Consider the following 3740-nt stretch of genomic DNA (forward strand, 5'->3'; position numbering starts at 1 on the left):
AGTACGAGGTCTTCTCTGAGCCTTCTCTTCTTGAGGCTGAAGAGCCCCAGCTCTCTCAGCCTGTCCTCACAGGGGAGCTGCTCTAGCCCTCTGATCATCTTCGTGGCCCTCCTCTGGCCCACTCCAACATCTCAATGTCCTTCTTGTGTTGGGGGCTCCAGAACTGGATGCAGTGCTCCAGGTGGGGTCTCACAAGAGCAGTGTAGAGGGGCAGAATCACCTCCCCCTACCTGCTGGTCATGCTTCTCTTAATGCAACCCAGGATACAGTTGGCCTTCCTGGATGCAAATACACACTGTTTGCTCATGTTGAGTACTGCATCAACTGACACCCCCAAATTCTTCTCGGGGCTTCTCTCAGCCATTATCCACCCAACCTGTATCCATGCTTGGCATTGCCCCAACCCAGAGGCACTTGCACTTGCCCTTGTTGAACTTCGTGAGGTTGGCATGGGCCCACCTCTCAGTCCAGGTCCCTCTGGATGGCATCCCTTCCCTCTAGTGTGTCAGCTGCACCACTCAGCTTGGTGTCATCTGCAAACTTGCTGAGGGTGCACTTGATCCCACTGTCCATGTTGCCTACAAAGATGTTAAATAGCACCAGTCCCAGCACTGATCCCCGAGGAACACCGCTTGCCATCTGTCTCCACTTGGATATTGAGTCATTGACCACAACCCTGAGTGTGATCGTCCAGCCAGTTCCTTATCCAGAGAGTGGTCCATCCATCAAATCCATTTTGCTCCAATTTGGCGACCAGGATGTCATGCAGGACAGTATCAAATGCTCAGCACAAGTCCAAGTAGATGATGTCAGCTGCTCTTCCTTTATCCACTGATGCTGTAATTCCATCATAAAAGGCCACCAAGTTTGTCAGGCATGACTTGCCCTTGGTGAAGCCATGTCAGTTACCACCAACCATCTTGTCTTTACTTTCCATGTGCCTTAGTATGGCCTTCAAGAGGATCTGCCCCATGATTTTGCCAGGCACAGAGGTGAGACTGACTGGCCTGTAGCTCCCTGGATCTTCTTTTTTTCCCCTTCTTGAAAATGGGGGTTATGTTTCCCCTTTTCCAATCAGTGGGAACTTCAGCAGACTGCCATAACTTTTCAAATATGATGGATAGCAGCTTGGCAACTTCATCTGCCAGTTCCCTCAGAACCCGTGGATGGATCTCACCAGGTCCTATGGACTCACGCACCTTCACATTCTTTAGATGGTCTCAAACCTGATCTTCACTTACAGTGGGCAGATCTTCCCTCTCTAAGTTCTTACCACTGCTATCTGCAACTTGGGTGGTGTGGCTAGAGTCCTTGCCAGTGAAGACTGAGGCAAAGAAGTCACTGAGCACCTCAGCCTTCTCTGCATTCCTCGAGACCAGGTCTCGTTTCCTTCCAGAGAGGGCCCACATCCTCCCTGACCTTCTTTTTATCACTAATGTACTTGTAGAATTTCTTGTTCCCCTTTCAGTCCCTGTCTAGATTTAATTCTGTCTGGGTTGTAGCTTTCCTAACCTGATCCGTGGATGTTCAGACAACTTTGTTGTTGTTCTCTCAGTGTTCTCAAGTGTTCTCATAACACTTGTGCTCCAGAACCATCACAGCTTCATTGCCCTTCTCTGAACATGCTCCAGGGCCTCCATGTCTTTCTTATAGTGAAGGACGCAAAACTGAACACAGCACTTAAGGTGCAGCCTCACCAGAGCTGAGTACAGAGGGATGATCACCTCCTGCTCCTGCTGGCTGCACTATTTGTAATCCAAGCCAGGATGCCACTGGCCTTCTTGGCCACCTGGGCACACTGCTGGCTCACGTTCAGTTGAGCACTGACCAAAACCCCAGGCCAGTTTCCACCATGCAGCCTTCCAGCTACTCTGCCCCAAGCCTGTAGTATTGCCTGGGGTTGTTGTGAGCCAAGTGCAGGACCCGGCCCTTGGTCTTGTTGACCTTCATCCCAGTGGTCTCAGCCCAGCTATCCAGCCTGTCCAGATCCCAATCTTGAATATCTTATAAACGAAGATTCTGAAGATTCTTACATAGTAAGAATGTGATAATTGAAGGTATGATCTCAGTGCATGAAGCGGTAGGAGATAATACAATAACATTGTGTTTACCCAAGAGTGTATTTTCACATACGCCTAAGTTGGTGACTGCTAGCCACCAAAAGGGCCCACAGTTGTAATCATGACAGTACTTCGTCTGTTGGACACTTTGGGTATGCTGCTCTCAGGCACAACAGCTGTCTGTGTCTCACCCTAAGAAGAAACACAAACTCTTCCTCCACCACACGACACTTGCATCTGTAAAGTGGCTAATGATCTCCTGCAATGGTGGAAGACTTGCAACACTACAGCCCTGTACATTTCTTTCATTAATATAGATGTATCCTACATGTCTACCACAGACAGAGAAGAAATAACAGTTGTTTACTTGATGTACAAGATCACTGCTCAGGAAATATCTTAATCCAAGTTGACCTTAGTCCGGACAGCAAACATTTGTTGCTTTTGTAATACACCTTCTAACTGGCTATCAAATATTGCATCAACACCGTCTGCAAATTCCAGCTGGCAGAAGGCTCCCACCTCCTGGTGACAGTGAAAGGAAGCGAAAATTGACCAAGAGCAAATGTAACTCCAGGTCAATCCTGCTTCACGCCTCCCCCTTTGCTCTCTCCCAGCAGGCAGAGTGGGAGCTGAGCAGTATTCATGGCTCAGGGCTGCCATCCAGACATGTCAGGGCCCTTTGCCCTTGTGCTGTTGCAAAGAACATCGCTGTTTGCTGAGCCATCACCATGAAGTGCACAGGGGATTTTTCCCTCACCAAGAGTAGGAGAAAGTTCTCTGTGTGCTTCTTGCTTTTCCCGACTCTTCTGTTGACAGAGCAAAACAAAAAGCTTACGGAATTGCTATTGCAAAGAGAGTTTTTCCCAAACAAAAGTATATACTAACAGAAACATGCTCATCACAGATGGGATGATTGCTATAGCCCCATAGCCACCACTGATCAGCTCTCAGTCCCCAGCAGAACGAAGGATGAATAAACCAAGGCACTGACCAACACACAGAGGCGACCTGCCCCTCAGGTCAGAGAGGAGGACTGTTAACAAAGCAACCTGCTGAAGCTCAGACTGCCCAGCTCATGACCCAGGTGTTTAGTTATGAAAACATCTTCCAGCATCCATCAGGATCAAGCTCTCCCACTGTTTCATGCATTCACTCAGCAAAGGTAGAAATTAAAAAAAAACAGAATACCCCATTCTCCGATCATATTTGCCTTTCTTAAAGCTCCCACTCATGTTTTCTCACCATGCTGAAGGAGAAAATTGCCTCTACATCACCACTGCACTGTGTCAGTACACACGTAAGCATACCTAAGGGCAACACTGACATGTATTTGAGTTTATGGCTACATTTATGCAAGGACAGCTCTTATAACTCTATATCTGGAAATATTTCTGGATTAGAAATAAGCATTGCACTGACAAACCACCTGAACACTTAGCTGTTCTGTCTCGTAGCTTGTACTTCCAAAACATAATAATAAATTTGAAGTTAGAGAGAATAACAATCAAGCTAACCAAGCATCAGTTGAGGTGACACCTCCATCTGCCCTGAGTTTTCATTCAGCGCCAGTTGACCTTGACAATACTAACCTGCATTGCCATTTTGACCAGGACTTGGTAACTTATAACACAAAGCAGAATCTATAGAAGTAACATTAAAATGTCATTAGCCAGAGCA

Source organism: Numida meleagris, chromosome 3 (genome assembly GCF_002078875.1).
Source record: "Numida meleagris isolate 19003 breed g44 Domestic line chromosome 3, NumMel1.0, whole genome shotgun sequence".
NCBI lineage: Eukaryota > Metazoa > Chordata > Aves > Galliformes > Numididae > Numida > Numida meleagris.